Genomic DNA, 27282 nt, shown 5'->3' with positions numbered 1-27282 from the left:
TTTCTTTACAAAAGTAGCAGGGGAGGATGACATTAAAAAGAGCTTTACCATCAGCCGAATGATGAAAGGTTGGGGCAGGCGGAGCCCAACGGAGCCTGATACTAGGCGGCCCATTACCGAGACAATGCTGGGGCAGCTCATGGCGGCAGCCAAAGACGTTTACAAAGGGGTTTTCGAAACAGCATTGCTCAGGGCAGCATTCGCAATGGCATTTCATGGGGCATTTAGGGTTAGCGAGCTGGTGGCTGCGTCAAAAGCTTGCAAGCGGTCAGGCATGTTTGCAGGCAATGTATCAGTGAGCGGAACGGTGTTGGCCTGCAAAATACACAGGTCTAGGACAGACCAGCAAGGCAAAGGAAAATGGGTGGCATTGCGGGAAGGAAGCAACCCAGAGACATGCCCCGTTAGGTTGGTAAAAGAATACTTGGCGCTCAGAGCCAAGGAGGGTAAAGGAGGGTCTGAGGCCTTTTTGGCGCACGCGGTATACCAATTTAAAATCCTGCTTAAGTGATGTGTGAGGGCTAACAATTGGCAGGAAAAGGAGTATGGTACGCACTCGTTTAGAATTGGCGCAGCCACCACAGCGTTCGAAGCAGGGTGTTCGAATAAATGGATAAAATGCATCGGGAGGTGGCGCTACAAGAAGTACATCAGGTCTGAGAGAAAGGAATTGATGCATAGCTAACACCCTACCTGAGCGGAGGGTCTCCTGTGGTTGGTCATTTTATGTAATTTGTGTGCAGTGGGTTGTTATGAAGGTTTGAGTCATAGGGTGAGGGAAAGTCACGGTAAGGTGGCGGGCTACGGTTCTGGAAACCTTGTGTACGTGCTGGCCAGCCAAAGTGTGGTGCCAGGAAGCGGAGGCACCCAATAAAGGGGGTGCAGATCTCCAAAGGCCTGGCGTCAGGGGGGGCAAATTGGGGACCCAGGTCGCTTACAGGTTTCAGTTGTGAGAAGGGGTCCATGCCCCCCCCCCTGCCCACGGTCGGCTGGATTCAGTTACGTTCAAGGGCTGGTAGACCGTAGTGCTTTCTTTGCCACCTAAGCGAGTAAGATTATATTTGTAATCTGATTAATAAATGTGACCTTTAATTCGCCATAAATAAATGACTCTGGTTATTTCAGGAAAAAGGGGAGCGGGTGGAAATGGAAGAGAGTGATGGGGGACGTTTAAGGGGGTGGGGTTTCTTAGTCTCTTTAAGGGTAAAAGTATGGGGGGAGCATCAGACGCTCAGAGGTTTAATAGGAGCGAGCGGTGACTAGCCGGGAGAGACCATAAACTATTAGTCTGGGCTCCCAAGGCCAGAAGGTGTGCCCAATTGTCTTGATGGTATTAGGAAGGGGGCAAGGAGATGGGGGCAAGAAGATAGTAGCGAAGAGATAGCGGGAGGAAAGAAAGGGGAAGGTAAGAAAGGGCTATAGGGAGCAGGCCCCTCCCCGAGGTCGTATATCCATACTTAAGGACAGGTATAGGGGGAGGATCCAAACAATTGGAAAGGATTTGTGAATATGATGGACAGCGCTCAAAGGTAACTACATTTAGAGATTAATCAAACCTCATAGAATAATACCAAACCACATGCAGCTTGATTGCTGGATGGTCATGTGACCGATACACACAGGTCCCCTTTTCTCCCCTATAGAATAAACAGGGGAGACACAATAGAACAGGACATAGTGCAGGTCAATAAAGTAAAAAGGGTTTTAATACATCAGTTGCACTTACAATAAAGTGACTCATATAAAAGCATGAGACAAGGCAAAGCAGCATGCAGATGATATAATAGAAGTCGTCTCAGCCTAGCTGCTGCCCCCCCCGGACAGCGGCAATCTGCGCCCACATCCCCCATGGAGCGCGGTGCTCGCTGCCTGCCACCCTTCCCCTGGTAAAAGTCGGCTGGCGCACGCTAGCCCCCCCCCCCGCTGGTCAGCTGCAGCAGCAATTCTTATTACCCTCTCGCTCTCCTCCATTACCCCAAGCTCACTGACACTGAAATCATGCCTACTCTAACCCGCAGAAATACTAGTGCTATTAATTTTCCACAACTTTCCACCTCCCTGCAACAACAGCTCTCACTATTTTCTACATTTACCTCTCCTGACTCTTGAAACAGCCCTTGAGGAAGTGGCTCCTGCCTCCCATTACACTTAGATGCCAACTGTGGCACTCCAAAACAACAAGACAACTACAAAATCAGTCACGTAAAATAGAATGCCAATGGCGCAAATCTCGTAATATGACTGATTTCCTCACATATAAGACTAGCTACCACTCCTACAGCAATGCTTTGGACACTGCCAAACAAACAAAGATACTACCAATCTCTCATCTCTTCTCATGCCACCAACCCTAAGTGACTTTTTAACACATTTAAGTCTCTTCTTTTCCCTCCCCCTCCTCCCCCACCGGTTACCATCAGTGCACAAGAACTTGCCTCCTATTGTAAGGACAAGATTGATAACATCCGAGATGAAATTGAATGCTCTTTCTCACCCTCTAACCCACTTTTTTCCCCTGCTGATCCCTCTGGCACTTTTTCTTCATTGGAGCCCACAAATGAAAAGGAAGTATCCACACTCTTCTTATCCTGCACAAGTCATTAAACCTCTGACTCCTGTGCTTATTCCAACCTTAATTAAAATCTGCAATCTCTCTCTTGCTACTGGTATTTTTCCTTCTCTGTTCAAACATGCAATGATTACTCCCATTCTGAAAAAACACAATTCTGACCCTAACTCTTTCTCTAACTGCCGTCCTATCAGCTCTTTTGCATCTCCAAGCTACTCGAGAGACTTGTCTACTTCCGCCTCACACACTTTCTTAACTCCCACGCCCTATTAGACCCACTTCAGTCAGGCTTTCGTTCCCAACACTCCACTGAGACAGCACTGACTAAAGTGGTGAATGATCTGGAAACTGCAATGTGTAAAGGCCATTACTCACTACTTATTATTCTAGATCTTTCTGCTGTGTTTTACATGGGGGATCACACTCTTCTCTTACAAACACTACACTGCCTAGGTCTTAATGATACAGCCCTTTCCTGGTTCTCATCTTACCTATCTAATCACTCTTTCAGTGTTCACTTCTCTGACTCTACTTCCTCTTCACTACCTCTGTCAGTTGGAGTTCTGCAAGGCTCAGTCTTAGGTCCTCTGCTTTTCTCAATCTATACTTCCTCTCTTGGCAAACTAATCAACTATGTCGAATTTCAGTATCACTTATATTGCGGATGATACTCAAATCTATCTATCAACCTCAGAGTTGTCACAAGTGGTTTTGGGCCTAGTCTCTGAATGTCTCTCTGCCATCTCATCTTGGATGTCTTCTCACCAACTGAAACTCAATATTTCCAAAACGTAATTACTTATATTCCCACCAACCAAGAACAGTTACCATCCTGATATCTCCATAACTGTTGACAACTCGACAATCTACCCTACCCCACAAGCTTGTTGCCTAGGGGTCATCCTCGACTCTGAACTGTCCTTTCTTCCCCAAATTCAATCTGTCTCTAAATCATGTTACATGCTTCTAAAAAAACATATACAAAATACAACCGTATCTCACACAAGACACTGCTAAATCTCTTGTCCATGCACTCATTATATCCCGCATTGATTATTGCAATAGTCTCCTAACTGGTCTTCCCAAGAACAGACTCTCGCCACTGCAATCCATTTTAAATGCTGCTGCTAGGCTGATCTTCCTTGCAAGATGCTCATCATCTGCTGATCCGCTCTGCCAGTCCCTCCATTGGTTGCTTGTATCTTACCGTATTCAATATAAAAAAATTCTACTCACACATAAAGCTATTAACCATACTGCTGCACCAGCATATATCACTTTACTTATCACAAAATATCTCCCATCTGGACCATTACGCTCTGCACAAGATCTGCGTCTCTCTTCTGCACGGATCCCTATTACAGGACTTTCATCGGGCTGCTCCCATCCTATGGAATGCCCTTCCACCACCCACAATAAGATTCTCCACTAGCCTCCAAACTTTCAAGTGTTCCCTGAAAACTCACCTCTTCAGGCAAGCCTATCATATTTAAGTTCTACACGCATAACCCTTGGAGGCACTTTTGTATTATATAGCTTTTCTTCTGGACTTGCAACTTGGTGGGACTGTTACTGGTGCCTGTCCTTGTGTTTCCCTCCTATGTCGCTATAGATTGTAAGCTTGCAGCAGGGCCCTCCTACCTCAAAGTCTGTCTGTTGTTAACCAGTTTGTTTTATCACAGTCTACTATTGTAAAGCGCAATGGAATCTGCTGCGCTATATAAAAAACTGTAAATAAAAATAAATAAATATGCTGGTGCGGTTGGCCCTGGGTTCCACCTAATGCAAGACAATGCTAGACCTCATGTGGCTGGAGTGTGTCAGCAGTTCCTGCAAGACAAAGGCATTGATGCCATGGACTGGCCCGCCCGTTCCCCAGACCTGAATCCAATTGAGCACATCTGGGACATCAAGTCTCGCTCCTTCACCAATGCCACGTTGCACCACAGACTGTCCCAAGAGTTGGCGGATGCTTTAGTCCAGGTCTGAGAGAAGATCCCTCAGGAAACCGTCCGCCACCTCATTGCGAGCATGCCCAGGCGTTGCAGGGAGATCATACAGGCACGTGGAGGCCACACACACTACTGAGCCTCATTTTGACTTGTTTTAAGGACAATACATCAAAGTTGGATCAGCCTGTAGTGTGTTTTCCACTTTAATTTTGAGTCTGACTCCAAATCCAGACCTCCGTGGGTTAATAAATTTGATTTCCATTGATCATTTTTGTGTGATTTTGTTGTCCGCACATTCAACTATGTAAATAACAAAGTATTTAATGAGAAAATTTCAATCATTCAGATCTAGGATGTGTTATGTTAGTGTCCCCTTTATTTTTTTGAGCAGTGTATACATATGGCAGCACAGGACAACACTACTGCACTTATATATGACAGCACACTGCACAGGACAGCACTACTGAACTTATCAATAGCCACACAGGGCAGCGCTACTGGGCTTGTGTACAGCTGCAGAGGGCAGCGCTATATACTGACCAGCAGCACAGGTTAGCACTACAGGACTATAAGAGCCTTATTCTAGTTCACTCTTTCTGACAAAATCCTTCTCAGATGGAAAAAACATGTGCACTGCAGGGGGGCAGATGTAAAATGTGCAGAGAGAATTAGATTTGGGTGAGTTATTTTGTTTCTGTGCAGGGAAAATACTGACTGCTTTATTTTTACACTGCAATATAGATCTTACTTTGAAGTAAAACCCCACCCAAATCTAATTATCTCTGCACAATTACCTACAGTGCACATGGGGCCTTATTCTGGTTCACTCTTTCTGACAAAATCCTTCTTAGATGCACAAAACCATGTGCACTGCAGGTGGGGCAGATGTAAAATGTGCAGAGAGAATTAGATTTGGGTGAGTTATTTTGTTTCTGTGCAGGGTAAATACTGGCTGCTTTATTTTTACACTCCAATATAGATCTCAATTTGAAGTAAAACCCCACCCAAATCTAATTCTCTCTGCACAAGTAACATCTGCCCCCTGTAGTGCACATGATTTTGTCCATCTAAGAATGATTTTGTCAGAAAGAGTGAACTAGAATAAGGCCCTTGGTTTTGTCCATCTAAGAATGATTTTGTCAGAAAGAGTGAACCAGAATAACGCCCTAATATACAGCAGCACAGGGGCAGCACTACTGTACTTCTATACAGCAGCACAGCATAGTACTGCTGAACTTATATATTGCACAGGTCAGCATTACTGGACTAATATATAGCAGCAGTACTGGACTTATATATAACTGCACAGGTCAGCAATACTGGACTTATATACAGCAGCACAACTGGACTTATATATGGCTGCACAGGACAGCACGATTGGACTAATATACAGCAGCACTACTGGACTTCTATATATGGACGTCTATATGGCTGCACAGGTCAGCACTACTAGACTAATATACAGCAGCACAGGGCAGCACTACTGGACTTCTATATGACTGCACTGGACTGATTGGGAGGACAGGCGTCCTCCAGATATATGGCACCCCTGGACTGATAAAGCAGAGCAGACAGGGCACCCAGGAGTACTACAGCAGACCACCCGAAGACACCACCCACAGACAGACAGAGGTCCATCCTCCTATGGGCGGTTTCACACACTCCGGCTCCTGCGGGGCGGCGAAAACCCGCACGGGCAGAAAGCAGTGCAGCACACGGAGGGGATGGGGATGGCCACAGCCCGGCAGCCGTCCCTTCCAGTGGCGGGATCCGGCTGCAACAGGACGGCCGGGCCGTGGCCGTCCCATGTAAATGGACACAATAGTGTCCTTTCATAACTACTGTGCACGGCACGGCTTCCTGGCCGTGCGGGATTTCGCCGTCCGGCAGGAGCCGGACAGTGTGAAATAGCCCTATGGGTCTCTTATGCTAAAGTAAAGATGGTGCCACTCGGCAGGGATTTATATAGGATTCAAAACCCACGAGAATCCAATGGTGGGATGATGATGCTTTGACTCGTTCTGGGATTCAAGTCTGATGGGAAAACCGGAGCCCGGCTCATATCCCGGATCGTGAAGTTCGGGGGGGGGGGGGGAGTTCTAATCTTAGTGTTTTGGCCCAGCTCATCCCTAGTAATTACCAATTCCTCTAGGATTAGGCACTAGGAGGATTAGCAATACTTAACTATGTTTATACTGCAGAATCATCAGGAATTCCTCTTCAGCTTCCTGCAAGACCTGAAATACACTTTTTGGTACTTGTTTCCTAGCACGGCCACAATCTTGTGGATCGTGTACCTTTAAGTTAAGGTACACGATCCACACGATGGACCCGATTTCCTTTGAAATCAGGTCCATTTTGCCGGCTAGGACACAATATCGGGGGCATCGCGTCGGTCGGGACCATTAACATTGGTCCCGACGCGATGCCCCCGATTTTTCCATAGGCTTCAATGTTAAAATATTTTTTAACATTGAAATCGTGAGAAAATGTGAAAAATGTGAAATGGGCCAATATGACCCATTTCACATAATAGATGTCCCCGTCGTCACCCCACGATAGACGCCAACCCGAAGCGTAGCGAGCGCAGCGAGCCCACGAGGGGCGGCGGTGCGCGTCCTCCGACCTTTTCATTCCCCTACTATCCACGTCGGCGTGGAGTTGAGAATAGAATAGTGTGGCGAGCGCAGCGAGCCACCGAGCCCGAAGCGTGGCGAGCGCAGCGAGCCCCGCGAGGGGACGCGTATAACTTCACAGGTATACGCGGCCCCTCGCGGGGCTCGCTGCGCTCGCCACGCTTCGGGCTCGGTGGCTCGCTGCGCTCGCCACACTATTCTATTCTCAACTCCACGCCGACGTGGATAGTAGGGGAATGAAAAGGTCGGAGGACGCGCACCGCCGCCCCTCGCGGGCTCGCTGCGCTCGCCACGCTTCGGGTTGGCGTCTATCGTGGGGTGGGGTTTACGCCGTTAAATTTGGGGGGGTTGTGAATATTTTACATTGAATCCAATGTAAAATCGGGTCCCAGGGACCCGATTTACATTTCAATCAATCAAAAAATCGTGTCGGTCGCGTCGATCGCATCGCATGCGACCAAATCGCATGCGATGCGATCGACGCAATTTTTCCGACACGACCACCCCGATGTAAATCGGGGTGGCCGTGCTAGGAAACAAGTACCCACTTTTTTAACTGCCGAATCAGACAGCTCAGCAATAGACTGGCAAGAATGTTTTGCCAACATTCAAATAGCAACATGATAAATGTCCACATGGTCTTAATATGACAAAATATACCAAACCAATAATGCTGAAAAATTTCTAATAAATGCATAAAATACAGCAGGGTTGCCGACTTTTAAATGCTCCTCTCCGGGAGAAGCCCGGAGAGGAGACTTTCCTTACCCGATCGGGGGGCGGGGCTTGACTGTGACGTCATTAAGCCCCGTCCCCATTACGGAAAATAGGAGAAATGACTGATCTCCATGGAGGGGGCGGGGCTAAAATGACACAAATGTGCCATTTTAGCTCCGCCCCCTCCTCTGAGACCCACGGATTGCGGCATTTACATGCCACAATTCGGGGGGGGGGGGGGTCCCCCAGATTCCGGGAGGGTTGCCCACCCTTCCGGGGGGCCGGGAGGGGGACCCGATTTTCGGGAGACTCCCGGGAATTCCGGGAGGGTCGGCAACCCTGAAATACAGTGTCAAGTAAATTGTAAAAAAATTATCCCGAATTGTGGCGAGCGTAGCGAGCTCCGCTAGGGGACGTGGAATACACGTCGAGTAATCCGTGTCTACTCGCCACGCTTCGGGATCGTTTTATGAGTCTCCTCGCGGGGCCCGCTGCGTTCGCCACGCTTCGTGCTCGGTGGCTCGCCGACGTGGATAGTGGGGGTATGAACAGGTCGGGAGGACTCGTACCGCGTCAGCTCGCCACGATTCGGGCTCACTGGGTTCCTTGGTGCAAGGATGAAATAGCATGTAAATCAGCAGGAAATCGCAGCAAATCGGCCACTAAATTGCATCCGATTTTGGCATGCGATTTGCGGCCGATTTCGTGGGCGCCGTGATAATACACAAGTACCTAAAAATTTTATTATGGTGGTTTCCGTCCTAGTGGATATGAATGCATGTAAACTGATTTTTTTTTTTTTTAAATAATACTGTTTATTTTGTTTGTGTATATATTTCGTTTTCTTAGTATACATTTCGTGTTGTTAGTTGCTTTGCTCCTAGTACTGACAGAGGAACAATTCCTTTCAAGAGAAAAGCTTTCTTGCCCTGTGATTCCATTTACTACATCTCTATATACATGTCATGTGTGTAGCGCTTAAACCTACCTCACTTCTATTTCCATTAAAACAAGAAGCCTAGAGCAGCAGGGCTCCGGATATAATATATATTGAAGTCTACAAATAACATATAACATGTTTGGGATCGGGCTTCACTCTGGGACGCGCTATATTTTTGATCTCAAGGAGCACAAGAACCGCAGCTACTGCTGCTGCGCCGGCGACAGCCAATCACCGCAGCCAGGAACAAGCGCAGCGGATCAACGAGTGGACGCCGTCATTTTCCCAGCAGCACCGTGCGGTGAGCGCAGGGATTGTATCATTGCATGCGGCCTACTCCTTTCTCCCAGGTGCCATCTCTTCTTCGCCAAAGTAATATCGTGCAGAAGCAGCTGCAGCAGCGAGGTGCTCATACTGGGGTGCACATTTGTGGTTGTTGCTTATTCTTACGTCTTCCATGTTAATAAATGTGCGTTGTGGATGTGAAAGGTGCCTGCTTACAATGGTGTTGAGTGCTGGCATGGCTACTAGCCATACTCTGCATTATGCTATTAGTATGGCACGGTGCAATTACTAGTTTGGAGCACTGCCTAGAGCTATCTGTATATAGTGAGGATGTTATTGATGGTTTAGTAAATAGGTCATATAATAGGGTGGTTACATGTAAAGGAAAGGTAGTGTACACAGGGTTGTTTCTGGGCAAGATGCACTAAGCTTCAAAAGTGATAAAATGGAGTGTGATAAACAACCAGCCAATCAGCTCCTACCTGCCATGTCAGGCTGTGTTTGGAAAAATGTCAGACAGGAGGTGGTTGTTTATCACTCTCCATTTTATCACTTTTGAAACTTTGTGCATCTAGCCCAGGGTCTTAAGGATCGATTCATGAAGCAATGAAAAGAGTGGAGAAGTTGCTAATAGCAACCGATGAATAGAACCCCTTATTTTCAATTGCGTGTTATGGTAACGAATGGTGTGGATTAGTCCGTTAACCGTGTCAACAACGGATGGCCGTGAAAAGGCGGACAGATAAGAATGATTGACATGGGCAAATGGTTGATAAAAGCAATATGTCGACCATGGAATGGTCAACACAGAAAAAGTTCGACATGAGTTATTCACGGTTTTGTGTGTATGTCGACATCTTATGACCTGTGCCCCCACATGGTTCTCTTTGCTCCCCTTGCTTCACAACGGATCTGCAGTGCTATTTAAGAAACTGTAAATAAATAGTGTTGATTGGTGCACTTTAGCATTCTCAGTTGTAGTCTACATGTATTGTAAAGTATGAACAAATTAAATGAAAGAAAAAAACTTATGTTGACCTTTTTATGTGTTGACCTAGTGCATGTCAACCTTTTTGTCTGTTGGCCTAATACCAGGAATGGGTAATGCTTGCTCTGTCTAGATAGGTTTGCCATAATATCACTTTAATCTTGGGTATCTATGATTTGCACAGGTTTTGTGTCAGTTGAAATGCAGGCTTGAATTTAGCCAGCCTCTTAACCTGGGCATATGAGAATTGTCCTGGATTAAACGAGGCTGAAGTTGGCTTCTTATTCGGCCAGCTTCTTATTCGAGCTCCAGCTTCTTATTCGAGCTCCAGCTTCTTATTCGAGCTCCAGCTTCTTATTCAGAACAATCACTTTTAAAAGGGTTAATGAATCATGGACCAAAAATGTGACTGCAGAAATCAACACAGGGGGGTTGCCTACATATGACCCACTTGCAATTTCTTTTGACCAACAAGGATTTGGGCAGAAAATGGGCACAAAAATGGGCATGGGTCCCAGATATCATTTTGAATAAGTAGCTGGTGTCCTGCAAGGGTTAAACAGCGTTGGTCAAAAAATATTACACTGGAAACCCACACAGGGGGGTCACTTACATATGACCCACTTGCCATTTCTTTTGACCAACAAGGATTTGGGCATAAATAGGGTAGTAAAGTGGGCATGGGTCCAAGAATCATAATTTTGAATAAGTAGCTGGTGTCCTGCAAGGGTTAAACAGCGTTGGTCAAAAAATGTTACACTTGGAATCCACACAGGGGGGTCACTTACATATGACCCACTTGCCATTTCTTTTGACCAACAAGGATTTGGGCAGAAATAGGGCAGTAAAGTGGGCATGGGTCCCAGATTTCATCATTTTGAATAAGTAGCTGGTGTCCTGCAAGGGTTAAACAGCGTTGGTCAAAAAATGTTACACTTGGAATCCACACAGGGGGGTCACTTACATATGACCCACTTGCCATTTCTTTTGACCAACAAGGATTTGGGCAGAAAAAGGGCAGTAAAGTGGGCATGGGTCCCAGATTTCATCATTTTGAATAAGTAGCTGGTGTCCTGCAAGGGTTAAACAGCGTTGGTCAAAAAATATTACACTGGAAACCCGCACAGGGGGGTCACTTACATATGACCCACTTGCCATTTCTTTTGACCAACAAGGATTTGGGCAGAAATAGGGCAGTAAAGTGGGCATGGGTCCCAGAATCATTATTTTGAATAAGTAGCTGGTGTCCTGCAAGGGTTAAACAGCGTTGGTCAAAAAATATTACACTGGAAACCCGCAGAGGGGGGTCACTTACATATGACCCACTTGCCATTTCTTTTGACCAACAAGGATTTGGGCAGAAATAGGGCAGTAAAGTGGGCATGGGTCCCAGAATCATTATTTTGAATAAGTAGCTGGTGTCCTGCAAGGGTTAAACAGCGTTGGTCAAAAAATATTACACTGGAAACCCACACAGGGGGGTCACTTACATATGACCCACTTGCCATTTCTTTTGACCAACAAGGATTTGGGCAGTAATAGGGCAGTAAAGTGGGCATGGGTCACAGATGTCATTATTTTGAATAAGTAGCTGGTGTCCTGCAAGGGTTAAACAGTGTTGGTCAAAACATATTACACTTGGAATCCACACAGGGGGGTCACTTACATATGACCCACTTGCCATTTCTTTTGACCAACAAGGATTTGGGCAGAAAATGGGCACAAAAATGGGCATGGGTCCCAGATATCATTTTGAATAAGTAGCTGGTGTCCTGCAAGGGCTAAACAGCGTTGGTCAAAAAATATTACACTGGAAACCCACACAGGGGGGTCACTTACATATGACCCACTTGCCATTTCTTTTGACCAACAAGGATTTGGGCAGTAATAGGGCAGTAAAGTGGGCATGGGTCACAGATGTCATTATTTTGAATAAGTAGCTGGTGTCCTGCAAGGGTTAAACAGCGTTGGTCAAAACATATTACACTTGGAATCCACACAGGGGGGTCACTTACATATGACCCACTTGACATTTCTTTTGACCAACAAGGATTTGGGCAGAAATAGGGCAGTAAAGTGGGCATGGGTCACAGAATCATCATTTTGAATAAGTAGCTGGTGTCCTGCAAGGGTTAAACAGCGTTGGTCAAAAAATGTTACACTGGAAACCCGCACAGGGGGGTCACTTACATATGACCCACTTGACATTTCTTTTGACCAACAAGGATTTGGGCAGAAATAGGGCAGTAAAGTGGGCATGGGTCCCAGAATCATTATTTTGAATAAGTAGCTGGTGTCCTGCAAGGGTTAAACAGCGTTGGTCAAAACATATTACACTGGAAACCCACACAGGGGGGTCACTTACATATGACCCACTTGCCATTTCTTTTGACCAACAAGGATTTGGGCAGAAATAGGGCAGTAAAGTGGGCATGGGTCACAGATGTCATTATTTTGAATAAGTAGCTGGTGCCCTGCAAGGGTTAAACAGTGTTGGTCAAAACATAATACACTTGGAATCCACACAGGGGGGTCACTTACATATGACCCACTTGCCATTTCTTTTGACCAACAATGATTTTGGCAGAAAATGGGCACAAAAATGGGCATGGGTCCCAGATATCATTTTGAATAAGTAGCTGGTGTCCTGCAAGGGTTAAACAGCGTTGGTCAAAAAATATTACACTGGAAACCCACCCAGGGGGGTCACTTACATATGACCCACTTGCCATTTCTTTTGACCAACAAGGATTTGGGCAGAAATAGGGCAGTAAAGTGGGCATGGGTCCCAGAATCATCATTTTGAATAAGTAGCTGGTGTCCTGCAAGGGTTAAACAGCGTTGGTCAAAAATGTTACACTTGGAATCCACACAGGGGGGTCACTTACATATGACCCACTTGCCATTTCTTTTGACCAACAAGGATTTGGGCAGAAATAGGGCAGTAAAGTGGGCATGGGTCCCAGATTTCATCATTTTGAATAAGTAGCTGGTGTCCTGCAAGGGTTAAACAGCGTTGGTCAAAAAATATTACACTGGAAACCCGCACAGGGGGGTCACTTACATATGACCCACTTGCCATTTCTTTTGACCAACAAGGATTTGGGCATAAATAGGGTAGTAAAGTGGGCATGGGTCCAAGAATCATAATTTTGAATAAGTAGCTGGTGTCCTGCAAGGGTTAAACAGCGTTGGTCAAAAAATGTTACACTTGGAATCCACACAGGGGGGTCACTTACATATGACCCACTTGCCATTTCTTTTGACCAACAAGGATTTGGGCAGAAATAGGGCAGTAAAGTGGGCATGGGTCCCAGATTTCATCATTTTGAATAAGTAGCTGGTGTCCTGCAAGGGTTAAACAGCGTTGGTCAAAAAATGTTACACTTGGAATCCACACAGGGGGGTCACTTACATATGACCCACTTGCCATTTCTTTTGACCAACAAGGATTTGGGCAGAAAAAGGGCAGTAAAGTGGGCATGGGTCCCAGATTTCATCATTTTGAATAAGTAGCTGGTGTCCTGCAAGGGTTAAACAGCGTTGGTCAAAAAATATTACACTGGAAACCCGCACAGGGGGGTCACTTACATATGACCCACTTGCCATTTCTTTTGACCAACAAGGATTTGGGCAGAAATAGGGCAGTAAAGTGGGCATGGGTCCCAGAATCATTATTTTGAATAAGTAGCTGGTGTCCTGCAAGGGTTAAACAGCGTTGGTCAAAAAATATTACACTGGAAACCCGCAGAGGGGGGTCACTTACATATGACCCACTTGCCATTTCTTTTGACCAACAAGGATTTGGGCAGAAATAGGGCAGTAAAGTGGGCATGGGTCCCAGAATCATTATTTTGAATAAGTAGCTGGTGTCCTGCAAGGGTTAAACAGCGTTGGTCAAAAAATATTACACTGGAAACCCACACAGGGGGGTCACTTACATATGACCCACTTGCCATTTCTTTTGACCAACAAGGATTTGGGCAGTAATAGGGCAGTAAAGTGGGCATGGGTCACAGATGTCATTATTTTGAATAAGTAGCTGGTGTCCTGCAAGGGTTAAACAGTGTTGGTCAAAACATATTACACTTGGAATCCACACAGGGGGGTCACTTACATATGACCCACTTGCCATTTCTTTTGACCAACAAGGATTTGGGCAGAAAATGGGCACAAAAATGGGCATGGGTCCCAGATATCATTTTGAATAAGTAGCTGGTGTCCTGCAAGGGCTAAACAGCGTTGGTCAAAAAATATTACACTGGAAACCCACACAGGGGGGTCACTTACATATGACCCACTTGCCATTTCTTTTGACCAACAAGGATTTGGGCAGTAATAGGGCAGTAAAGTGGGCATGGGTCACAGATGTCATTATTTTGAATAAGTAGCTGGTGTCCTGCAAGGGTTAAACAGCGTTGGTCAAAACATATTACACTTGGAATCCACACAGGGGGGTCACTTACATATGACCCACTTGACATTTCTTTTGACCAACAAGGATTTGGGCAGAAATAGGGCAGTAAAGTGGGCATGGGTCACAGAATCATCATTTTGAATAAGTAGCTGGTGTCCTGCAAGGGTTAAACAGCGTTGGTCAAAAAATGTTACACTGGAAACCCGCACAGGGGGGTCACTTACATATGACCCACTTGACATTTCTTTTGACCAACAAGGATTTGGGCAGAAATAGGGCAGTAAAGTGGGCATGGGTCCCAGAATCATTATTTTGAATAAGTAGCTGGTGTCCTGCAAGGGTTAAACAGCGTTGGTCAAAACATATTACACTGGAAACCCACACAGGGGGGTCACTTACATATGACCCACTTGCCATTTCTTTTGACCAACAAGGATTTGGGCAGAAATAGGGCAGTAAAGTGGGCATGGGTCACAGATGTCATTATTTTGAATAAGTAGCTGGTGCCCTGCAAGGGTTAAACAGTGTTGGTCAAAACATAATACACTTGGAATCCACACAGGGGGGTCACTTACATATGACCCACTTGCCATTTCTTTTGACCAACAATGATTTTGGCAGAAAATGGGCACAAAAATGGGCATGGGTCCCAGATATCATTTTGAATAAGTAGCTGGTGTCCTGCAAGGGTTAAACAGCGTTGGTCAAAAAATATTACACTGGAAACCCACCCAGGGGGGTCACTTACATATGACCCACTTGCCATTTCTTTTGACCAACAAGGATTTGGGCAGAAATAGGGCAGTAAAGTGGGCATGGGTCCCAGAATCATCATTTTGAATAAGTAGCTGGTGTCCTGCAAGGGTTAAACAGCGTTGGTCAAAAATGTTACACTTGGAATCCACACAGGGGGGTCACTTACATATGACCCACTTGCCATTTCTTTTGACCAACAAGGATTTGGGCAGAAATAGGGCAGTAAAGTGGGCATGGGTCCCAGATTTCATCATTTTGAATAAGTAGCTGGTGTCCTGCAAGGGTTAAACAGCGTTGGTCAAAAAATATTACACTGGAAACCCGCACAGGGGGGTCACTTACATATGACCCACTTGCCATTTCTTTTGACCAACAAGGATTTGGGCAGAAATAGGGCAGTAAAGTGGGCATGGGTCCCAGAATAGTCATTTTGAATAAGTAGCTGGTGTCCTGCAAGGGTTAAACAGCGTTGGTCAAAAAATATTACACTGGAAACCCACACAGGGGGGTCACTTACATATGACCCACTTGCCATTTCTTTTGACCAACAAGGATTTGGGCAGAAATAGGGCAGTAAAGTGGGCATGGGTCCCAGAATCATTATTTTGAATAAGTAGCTGGTGTCCTGCAAGGGTTAAACAGCGTTGGTCAAAAAATTTTACACTGGAAACCCACACAGGGGGGTCACTTAAATATGACCCACTTGCCATTTCTTTTGACCAACAAGGATTTGGGCAGAAATAGGGCAGTAAAGTGGGCATGGGTCCCAGAATCATCATTTTGAATAAGTAGCTGGTGTCCTGCAAGGGTTAAACAGCGTTGGTCAAAAAATATTTCACTGGAAACCCACACAGGGCGGTCACTTACATATGACCCACTTGCCATTTCTTTTGACCAACAAGGATTTGGGCAGAAAAAGGGCAGTAAAGTGGGCATGGGTCCCAGATTTCATCATTTTGAATAAGTAGCTGGTGTCCTGCAGGGGTTAAACAGCGTTGGTCAAAAAATATTACACTGGAAACCCGCACAGGGGGGTCACTTACATATGACCCACTTGCCATTTCTTTTGACCAACAAGGATTTGGGCAGAAATAGGGCAGTAAAGTGGGCATGGGTCCCAGAATCATTATTTTGAATAAGTAGCTGGTGTCCTGCAAGGGTTAAACAGCGTTGGTCAAAAAATATTACACTGGAAAACCGCAGAGGGGGGTCACTTACATATGACCCACTTGCCATTTCTTTTGACCAACAAGGATTTGGGCAGAAATAGGGCAGTAAAGTGGGCATGGGTCCCAGAATCATCATTTTGAATAAGTAGCTGGTGTCCTGCAAGGGTTAAACAGTGTTGGTCAAAACATATTACACTTGGAATCCACACAGGGGGGTCGCTTACATATGACCCACTTGCCATTTCTTTTGACCAACAAGGATTTGGGCAGAAAATGGGCACAAAAATGGGCATGGGTCCCAGATATCATTTTGAATAAGTAGCTGGTGTCCTGCAAGGGCTAAACAGCGTTGGTCAAAAAATATTACACTGGAAACCCACACAGGGGGGTCACTTACATATGACCCACTTGCCATTTCTTTTGACCAACAAGGATTTGGGCAGTAATAGGGCAGTAAAGTGGGCATGGGTCACAGATGTCATTATTTTGAATAAGTAGCTGGTGTCCTGCAAGGGTTAAACAGCGTTGGTCAAAACATATTACACTTGGAATCCACACAGGGGGGTCACTTACATATGACCCACTTGCCATTTCTTTTGACCAACAAGGATTTGGGCAGAAAATGGGCACAAAAATGGGCATGGGTCCCAGATATCATTTTGAATAAGTAGCTGGTGTCCTGCAAGGGTTAAAAAGCGTTGGTCAAAAAATATTACACTGGAAACCCACACAGGGGGGTCACTTACTTATGACCCACTTGACATTTCTTTTGACCAACAAGGATTTGGGCAGAAATAGGGCAGTAAAGTGGGCATGGGTCACAGAATCATCATTTTGAATAAGTAGCTGGTGTCCTGCAAGGGTTAAACAGCGTTGGTCAAAACATATTACACTTGGAATCCACACAGGGGGGTCACTTACATATGACCCACTTGCCATTTCTTTTGACCAACAAGGATTTGGGCAGAAAATGGGCACAAAAATGGGCATGGGTCCCAGATATCATTTTGAATAAGTAGCTGGTGTCCTGCAAGGGTTAAACAGCGTTGGTCAAAAAATATTACACTGGAAACCCACACAGGGGGGTCACTTACATATGACCCACTTGACATTTCTTTTGACCAACAAGGATTTGGGCAGTAATAGGGCAGTAAAGTGGGCATAGGTCCCAGATGTCATCATTTTGAATAAGTAGCTGGTGTCCTGTAAGGGTTAAACAGCGTTGGTCAAAAAATGTTACACTGGAAACCCGCACAGGGGGGTCACTTACATATGACCCACTTGCCATTTCTTTTGACCAACAAGGATTTGGGCAGTAATAGGGCAGTAAAGTGGGCATAGGTCCCAGATGTCATCATTTTGAATAAGTAGCTGGTGTCCTGTAAGGGTTAAACAGCGTTGGTCAAAAAATGTTACACTGGAAACCCGCACAGGGGGGTCACTTACATATGACCCACTTGCCATTTCTTTTGACCAAGGATTTGGGCAGTAATAGGGCAGTAAAGTGGGCATGGGTCACAGATGTCATTATTTTGAATAAGTAGCTGGTGTCCTGCAAGGGTTAAACAGTGTTGGTCAAAACATTTTACACTTGAAACCCACACAGGGGGTTGCCTACATATGACCCACTTGCAATTTATTTTGACCAACAATGATTTGGGCAGAAAATGGGCACACAAATGGGCATGGGTCCCAGAATCATCATTTTAAATAAGTAGCTGGTGTTCTGCAAGGGTTAAACAGCGTTGGTCAACAAATATTACACTGGAAACCCGCACAGGGGCGTCACTTACATATGACCCACTTGCCATTTCTTTTGACCAACAAGGATTTGGGCAGAAATAGGGCACTAAAGTGGGCATAGGTCCCAGATGTCATCATTTTGAATAAGTAGCTGGTGTCCTGCAAGGGTTAAACAGCGTTGGTCAAAAAATGTTAAACTGGAAACCCGCACAGGGTGGTCACTTACATATGACCCACTTGCCATTTCTTTTGACCAACAAGGATTTGGGCAGTAATAGGGCAGTAAAGTGGGCATGGGTCACAGATGTCATTATTTTGAATAAGTAGCTGGTGTCCTGCAAGGGTTAAACAGTGTTGGTCAAAACAAATTACACTTGAAACCCGCACAGGGGGGTCACTTACATATGACCCACTTGCCATTTCTTTTAACCAACAAAGATTTGGGCAGAAAATGGGCACAAAAATGGGCATGGGTCCCAGATATCATTTTGAATAAGTAGCTGGTGTTCTGCAAGGGTTAAACAGCGTTGGTCAACAAATATTACACTGGAAACCCGCACAGGGGGGTCACTTACATATGACCCACTTGCCATTTCTTTTGAGCAACGCTGTTTAACCCTTGCAGGACACCAGCTACTTATTCAAAATGATGTAATCTGTGACCCATACCCACTTTACTGCCCTATTACTGCCCAAATCCTCGTTGGTCAAAAGAAATTGCAAGTGGGTCAAATGTAAGTGACCCCCCTGTGTGGATTCCAAGTGTAACAATTTTTGACCAACACTGTTTAACCCTTGCAGGACACCAGCTACTTATTCAAAATGATGATTCTGGGACCCATGCCCACTTTACTGCCCTATTACTGCCCAAATCCTTGTTGGTCAAAAGAAATGGCAAGTGGGTCATATGTAATTGACCCCCCTGTGTGGATTCCAGGTGTAACATTTTTTGACCAACGCTGTTTAACCCTTGCAGGACACCAGCTACTTATTCAAAATGATGATTCTGGGACCCATGCCCACTTTACTGCCCTATTACTGCCCAAATCCTTGTTGGTCAAAAGAAATGGCAAGTGGGTCATATGTAAGTGACCCCCCTGTGCGGGTTTCCAGTGTAATATTTTTTGACCAACGCTGTTTAACCCTTGCAGGACACCAGCTACTTATTCAAAATGATATCTGGGACCCATGCCCATTTTTGTGCCCATTTTCTGCCCAAATCCTTGTTGGTCAAAAGAAGTTGCAAGTGGGTCATATGTAGGCAACCCCCCTGTGTGGGTTTCAAGTGTAATATGTTTTGACCAACACTGTTTAACCCTTGCAGGACACCAGCTACTTATTCAAAATGATGATTCTGGGACCCATGCCCACTTTACTGCCCTATTTCTGCCCAAATCCTTGTTGGTCAAAAGAAATGGCAAGTGGGTCATATGTAAGTGACCCCCCTCTGCGGGTTTCCAGTGTAATATTTTTTGACCAACGCTGTTTAACCCTTGCAGGACACCAGCTACTTATTCAAAATGATGATTCTGGGACCCATGCCCACTTTACTGTCCTATTTCTACCCAAATCCTTGTTGGTCAAAAGAAATGGCAAGTGGGTCATATGTAAGTGACCCCCCTGTGCGGGTTTCCAGTGTAATATTTTTTGACCAACGCTGTTTAACCCTTGCAGGACACCAGCTACTTATTCAAAATGATGATTCTGGGACCCATGCCCACTTTACTGCCCTATTACTGCCCAAATCCTTGTTGGTCAAAAGAAATGGCAAGTGGGTCATATGTAAGTGACCCCCCTGTGTGGATTCTAAGTGTAATATTTTTTGACCAACGCTGTTTAACCCTTGCAGGACACCAGCTACTTATTCAAAATGATGATTCTGGGACCTATGCCCACTTTACTGCCCTATTTCTGCCCAAATCCTTGTTGGTCAAAAGAAATGGCAAGTGGGTCATATGTAAGTGACCCCCCTGTGCGTGTTTCCAGTGTAATATTTTTTGACCAACGCTGTTTAACCCTTGCAGGACACCAGCTACTTATTCAAAATGATGATTCTGGGACCCATGCCCACTTTACTGCCCTATTTCTGCCCAAATCCTTGTTGGTCAAAAGAAATGGCAAGTGGGTCATATGTAAGTGACCCCCCTGTGTGGGTTTCAAGTGTAATATGTTTTGACCAACACTGTTTAACCCTTGCAGGACACCAGCTACTTATTCAAAATGATATCTGGGACCCATGCCCATTTTTGTGCCCATTTTCTGCCCAAATCCTTGTTGGTCAAAAGAAGTTGCAAGTGGGTCATATGTAGGCAACCCCCCTGTGTGGGTTTCAAGTGTAATATGTTTTCACCAACACTGTTTAACCCTTGCAGGACACCAGCTACTTATTCAAAATGATGATTCTGGGACCCATGCCCACTTTACTGCCCTATTACTGCCCAAATCCTTGTTGGTCAAAAGAAATGGCAAGTGGGTCATATGTAAGTGACCCCCCTGTGCGGGTTTCCAGTGTAATATTTTTTGACCAACGCTGTTTAACCCTTGCAGGACACCAGCTACTTATTCAAAATGATGATTCTGGGACCCATGCCCACTTTACTGCCCTATTTCTGCCCAAATCCTTGTTGGTCAAAAGAAATAGCAAGTGGGTCATATGTAAGTCATGCCCTTGTGTGGATTCTAAGTGTAAAATTTTTTGACCAACGCTGTTTAACCCTTGCAGGACACCAGCTACTTATTCAAAATGATGACATCTGGGACCTATGCCCACTTTACTGCCCTATTTCTGCCCAAATCCTTGTTCGTCAAAAGAAATGGCAAGTGGGTCATATGTAAGTGACCCCCCTGTGCGGGTTTCCAGTGTAATATTTTTTGACCAACGCTGTTTAACCCTTGCAGGACACCAGCTACTTATTCAAAATGATGATTCTGGGACCCATGCCCACTTTACTGCCCTATTTCTGCACAAATCCTTGTTGGTCAAAAGAAATTGCAAGTGGGTCATATGTAGGCAACCTCCCTGTGCGAGTTTCCAGTGTAACATTTTTTGACCAACGCTGTTTAGCCCTTGCATGACACCAGCTACTTATTCAAAATGATGATTCTGGGACCCATGCCCACTTTAGTGCCCTATTTCTTCCCAAATCCTTGTTGGTCAAAAGAAATGGCAAGTGGGTCATATGTAAGTGACCCCCCTGTGCGGGTTTCCAGTGTAATATTTTTTGACCAACGCTGTTTAACCCTTGCAGGACACCAGCTACTTATTCAAAATGATGATTCTGGGACCCATGCCCACTTTACTGCCCTATTTCTGCCCAAATCCTTGTTGGTCAAAAGAAATGGCAAGTGGGTCATATGTAAGTGACCCCCCTGTGCGGGTTTCCAGTGTAAGATTTTTTGACCAACGCTGTTTAACCCTTGCAGGACACCAGCTACTTATTCAAAATGATATCTGGGACCCATGCCCATTTTTGTGCCCATTTTCTGCCCAAATCCTTGTTGGTCAAAAGAAGTTGCAAGTGGGTCATATGTAGGCAACCCCCCTGTGTGGGTTTCAAGTGTAATATGTTTTGACCAACGCTGTTTAACCCATGCAGGACACCAGCTACTTATTCAAAATGATGATTCTGGGACCCATGCCCACTTTACTGCCCTATTACTGCCCAAATCCTTGTTGGTCAAAAGAAATGGCAAGTGGGTCATATGTAAGTGACCCCCCTGTGCGGGTTTCCAGTGTAATATTTTTTGACCAACGCTGTTTAACCCTTGCAGGACACCAGCTACTTATTCAAAATTATATCTGGGACCCATGCCCATTTTTGTGCCCATTTTCTGCCCAAATCCTTGTTGGTCAAAAGAAGTTGCAAGTGGGTCATATGTAGGCAACCCCCCTGTGTGGGTTTCAAGTGTAATATGTTTTGACCAACACTGTTTAACCCTTGCAGGACACCAGCTACTTATTCAAAATGATGATTCTGGGACCCATGCCCACTTTACTGCCCTATTTCTGCCCAAATCCTTGTTGGTCAAAAGAAATGGCAAGTGGGTCATATGTAAGTGACCCCCCTGTGCGGGTTTCCAGTGTAATATTTTTTGAGCAACGCTGTTTAACCCTTGCAGGACACCAGCTACTTATTCAAAATGATGATTCTGGGACCCATGCCCACTTTACTGTCCTATTTCTACCCAAATCCTTGTTGGTCAAAAGAAATGGCAAGTGGGTCATATGTAAGTGACCCCCCTGTGCGGGTTTCCAGTGGAATATTTTTTGACCAACGCTGTTTAACCCTTGCAGGACACCAGCTACTTATTCAAAATGATATCTGGGACCCATGCCCACTTTACTGCCCTATTACTGCCCAAATCCTTGTTGGTCAAAAGAAATGGCAAGTGGGTCATATGTAAGTGACCCCCCTGTGTGGATTCCCAGTGTAATATTTTTTGACCAACGCTGTTTAACCCTTGCAGGACACCAGCTACTTATTCAAAATGATGATTCTGGGACCCATGCCCACTTTACTGCCCTATTTCTGCCCAAATCCTTGTTGGTCAAAAGAAATGGCAAGTGGGTCATATGTAAGTGACCCCCCTGTGCGGGTTTCCAGTGTAAGATTTTTTTGACCAACGCTGTTTAACCCTTGCAGGACACCAGCTACTTATTCAAAATGATATCTGGGACCCATGCCCATTTTTGTGCCCATTTTCTGCCCAAATCCTTGTTGGTCAAAAGAAGTTGCAAGTGGGTCATATGTAGGCAACCCCCCTGTGTGGGTTTCAAGTGTAATATGTTTTCACCAACACTGTTTAACCCTTGCAGGACACCAGCTACTTATTCAAAATGATGATTCTGGGACCCATGCCCACTTTACGGCCCTATTACTGCCCAAATCCTTGTTGGTCAAAAGAAATGGCAAGTGGGTCATATGTAAGTGACCCCCCTGTGCGGGTTTCCAAGTGTAATATTTTTTGACCAACGCTGTTTAACCCTTGCAGGACACCAGCTACTTATTCAAAATGATGATTCTGGGACCCATGCCCACTTTACTGCCCTATTTCTGCCCAAATCCTTGTTGGTCAAAAGAAATAGCAAGTGGGTCATATGTAAGTCATGCCCTTGTGTGGATTCTAAGTGTAAAATTTTTTGACCAACGCTGTTTAACCCTTGCAGGACACCAGCTACTTATTCAAAATGATGACATCTGGGACCTATGCCCACTTTACTGCCCTATTTCTGCCCAAATCCTTGTTCGTCAAAAGAAATGGCAAGTGGGTCATATGTAAGTGACCCCCCTGTGCGGGTTTCCAGTGTAATATTTTTTGACCAACGCTGTTTAACCCTTGCAGGACACCAGCTACTTATTCAAAATGATGATTCTGGGACCCATGCCCACTTTACTGCTCTATTTCTGCACAAATCCTTGTTGGTCAAAAGAAATGGCAAGTGGGTCATATGTAAGTGACCCCCCTGTGCGAGTTTCCAGTGTAACATTTTTTGACCAACGCTGTTTAGCCCTTGCATGACACCAGCTACTTATTCAAAATGATGATTCTGGGACCCATGCCCACTTTAGTGCCCTATTTCTTCCCAAATCCTTGTTGGTCAAAAGAAATGGCAAGTGGGTCATATGTAAGTGACCCCCCTGTGCGGGTTTCCAGTGTAATATTTTTTGACCAACGCTGTTTAACCCTTGCAGGACACCAGCTACTTATTCAAAATGATATCTGGGACCCATGCCCATTTTTGTGCCCATTTTCTGCCCAAATCCTTGTTGGTCAAAAGAAATGGCAAGTGGGTCATATGTAAGTGACCCCCCTGTGCGGGTTTCCAGTGTAATATTTTTTGACCAACGCTGTTTAACCCTTGCAGGACACCAGCTACTTATTCAAAATGATATCTGGGACCCATGCCCATTTTTGTGCCCATTTTCTGCCCAAATCCTTGTTGGTCAAAAGAAATGGCAAGTGGGTCATATGTAGGAAACCCCCCTGTGTGGGTTTCAAGTGTAATATGTTTTGACCAACACTGTTTAACCCTTGCAGGACACCAGCTACTTATTCAAAATGATGATTCTGGGACCCATGCCCACTTTACTGCCCTATTACTGCCCAAATCCTTGTTGGTCAAAAGAAATGGCAAGTGGGTCATATGTAAGTGACCCCCCTGTGTGGATTCCAAGTGTAACATTTTTTGACCAACGCTGTTTAACCCTTGCAGGACACCAGCTACTTATTCAAAATGATGATTCTGGGACCCATGCCCAATTTACTGCCCTATTTCTGCCCAAATCCTTGTTGGTCAAAAGAAATGGCAAGTGGGTCATATGTAAGTGACCCCCCTGTGTGGATTCCAAGTGTAAAATTTTTTGACCAACGCTGTTTAACCCTTGCAGGACACCAGCTACTTATTCAAAATGATGATTCTGGGACCCATGCCCACTTTACTGCCCTATTACTGCCCAAATCCTTGTTGGTCAAAAGAAATGGCAAGTGGGTCATATGTAAGTGATCCCCCTGTGTGGATTCCAATTGTAACATTTTTTGACCAACGCGTTTTAACCCTTGCAGGACACCAGCTACTTATTCAAAATGATATCTGGGACCCATGCCCATTTTTGTGCCCATTTTCTGCCCAAATCCTTGTTGGTCAAAAGAAATGGCAAGTGGGTCATATGTAAGTGACCCCCCTGTGTGGGGTTCCAGTGTAATATGTTTTGACCAACGCTGTTTAACCCTTGCAGGACACCAGCTACTTATTCAAAATGATGATTCTGGGACCCATGCCCACTTTACTGCCCTATTTCTGCCCAAATCCTTGTTGGTCAAAAGAAATGTCAAGTGGGTCATATGTAAGTGACCCCCGTGTGCGGGTTTCCAGTGTAATATTTTTTGACCAACGCTGTTTAACCCTTGCAGGACACCAGCTACTTATTCAAAATGATGATTTTGGGACCCATGCCCACTTTACTGCCCTATTTCTGCCCAAATCCTTGTTGGTCAAAAGAAATGGCAAGTGGGTCATATGTAAGTGACCCCCCTGGGTGGGTTTCCAGTGTAATATTTTTTGACCAACGCTGTTTAACCCTTGCAGGACACCAGCTACTTATTCAAAATGATGATTCTGGGACCCATGCCCACTTTACTGCCCTATTTCTGCCCAAATCCTTTTTGGTCAAAAGAAATGTCAAGTGGGTCATATGTAAGTGACCCCCCTGTGCGGTTTTCCAGTGTAATATTTTTTGACCAACACTGTTTAACCCTTGCAGGACACCAGCTACTTATTCAAAATGATGATTCTGGGACCCATGCCCACTTTACTGCCCTATTTCTGCCCAAATCCTTGTTGGTCAAAAGAAATGTCAAGTGGGTCATATGTAAGTGACCCCCCTGTGCGGGTTTCCAGTGTAAGATTTTATGACCAACGCTGTTTAACCCTTGCAGGACACCAGCTACTTATTCAAAATGATGATTCTGGGACCCATGCCCACTTTACTGCCCTATTTCTGCCCAAATACTTGTTGGTCAAAAGAAATGGCAAGTGGGTAATATGTAAGTGACCCACCTGTGTTGGTTTCCAGTGTAATATGTTTTGACCAACGCTGTTTAACCCTTGCAGGACACCAGCTACTTATTCAAAATGATGATTATGGGACCCATGCCCACTTTACTGCCCTATTTCTGCCCAAATCCTTGTTGGTCAAAAGAAATGGCAAGTGGGTCATATGTAAGTGACCCCCCTGTGCGGTTTTCCAGTGTAATATTTTTTGACCAACACTGTTTAACCCTTGCAGGACACCAGCTACTTATTCAAAATGATGATTCTGGGACCCATGCCCACTTTACTGCCCTATTTCTGCCCAAATCCTTGTTGGTCAAAAGAAATGGCAAGTGGGTCATATGTAAGTGACCCCCCTGTGTTGGTTTCCAGTGTAATATGTTTTGACCAACGCTGTTTAACCCTTGCAGGACACCAGCTACTTATTCAAAATGATGATTCTGGGACCCATGCCCACTTTACTGCCCTATTTCTGCCCAAATCCTTGTTGGTCAAAAGAAATGGCAAGTGGGTCATATGTAAGTGACCCCCCTGTGCGGGTTTCCAGTGTAAGATTTTTTGACCAACGCTGTTTAACCCTTGCAGGACACCAGCTACTTATTCAAAATGATGATTCTGGGACCCATGCCCACTTTACTGCCCTATTACTGCCCAAATCCTTGTTGGTCAAAAGAAATGGCAAGTGGGTCATATGTAAGTGACCCCCCTGTGTGGATTCCAAGTGTAACATTTTTTGACCAACGCGGTTTAACCCTTGCAGGACACCAGCTACTTATTCAAAATGATGATTCTGGGACCCATGCCCACTTTAGTGCCCTATTTCTGCCCAAATCCTTGTTGGTCAAAAGAAATGGCAAGAGGGTCATATGTAAGTGACCCCCCTGTGCGGGTTTCCAGTGTAATATTTTTTGACCAACGCTGTTTAACCCTTGCAGGACACCAGCTACTTATTCAAAATGATGATTCTGGGACCCATGCCCACTTTACTGCCCTATTACTGCCCAAATCCTCGTTGGTCAAAAGAAATTGCAAGTGGGTCATATGTAAGTGACCCCCCTGTGTGGATTCCAAGTGTAACATTTTTTGACCAACGCTGTTTAACCCTTGCAGGACACCAGCTACTTATTCAAAATGATGATTCTGGGACCCATGCCCACTTTACTGCCCTATTTCTGCCCAAATCCTTGTTGGTCAAAAGAAATGGCAAGTGGGTCATATGTAAGTGACCCCCCTGTGCGGGTTTCCAGTGTAATATATTTTAACCAACGCTGTTTAACCCTTGCAGGACACCAGCTACTTATTCAAAATGATGATTCTGGGACCCATGCCCACTTTACTGCCCTATTTCTGCCCAAATCCTTGTTGGTCAAAAGAAATGGCAAGTGGGTCATATGTAAGTGACCCCCCTGTGCGGGTTTCCAGTGTAAGATTTTTTGACCAACGCTGTTTAACCCTTGCAGGACACCAGCTACTTATTCAAAATGATATCTGGGACCCATGCCCATTTTTGTGCCCATTTTCTGCCCAAATCCTTGTTGGTCAAAAGAAGTTGCAAGTG

General features: G+C 45.2%; 1 protein-coding gene across 1 annotated transcript in view; it reads left to right on the top strand.

The window, feature by feature from the left end:
- Nucleotides 1-9026: 9026 nt before the first annotated feature.
- Nucleotides 9027-27282, top strand: part of BTBD18 (BTB domain containing 18) — an 80274-nt gene continuing 62018 nt past the window's right edge. The window contains exon 1 of the mRNA XM_083146112.1: nucleotides 9027-9115. The gene's annotated coding sequence lies outside the window, so the exon portion shown is untranslated. The remainder of the gene's footprint in view (nucleotides 9116-27282) is intronic.

This window comes from Crinia signifera, chromosome 6, assembly GCF_055691185.1.
Source record: "Crinia signifera chromosome 6, ASM5569118v1, whole genome shotgun sequence".
NCBI lineage: Eukaryota > Metazoa > Chordata > Amphibia > Anura > Myobatrachidae > Crinia > Crinia signifera.
The sequence above is the reverse complement of the archived record's forward strand: the minus strand, read 5'-3'. Positions and strand labels throughout refer to the sequence as shown.